The sequence below is a fragment of the Triticum dicoccoides genome, chromosome 5A, assembly GCF_002162155.2.
Source record: "Triticum dicoccoides isolate Atlit2015 ecotype Zavitan chromosome 5A, WEW_v2.0, whole genome shotgun sequence".
Taxonomy (NCBI): Eukaryota; Viridiplantae; Streptophyta; class Magnoliopsida; order Poales; family Poaceae; genus Triticum; species Triticum dicoccoides.
In genome coordinates this window covers 30,705,467-30,705,676 of record NC_041388.1, presented here as the reverse complement: position 1 = coordinate 30,705,676, position 210 = coordinate 30,705,467, and positions in this window count along the sequence as shown.

Genomic DNA, 210 nt, shown 5'->3' with positions numbered 1-210 from the left:
AGATATCGCCTATTCTACTCTATACTGCTTGCATTAGAGTAGTGTAGCATGTTACTGCTTTCCGTTATACCTATCCTGATGCATAGCCTGTCCTTGTTACTACTGTTGATACCTTTACCTGCAATCCTATATGCTTAGTATAGGATGCTAGTATTTCCATCTGTGGCCCTACATTCTTGTCCGTCAGCCGTGCTATACTATCGGGCCATG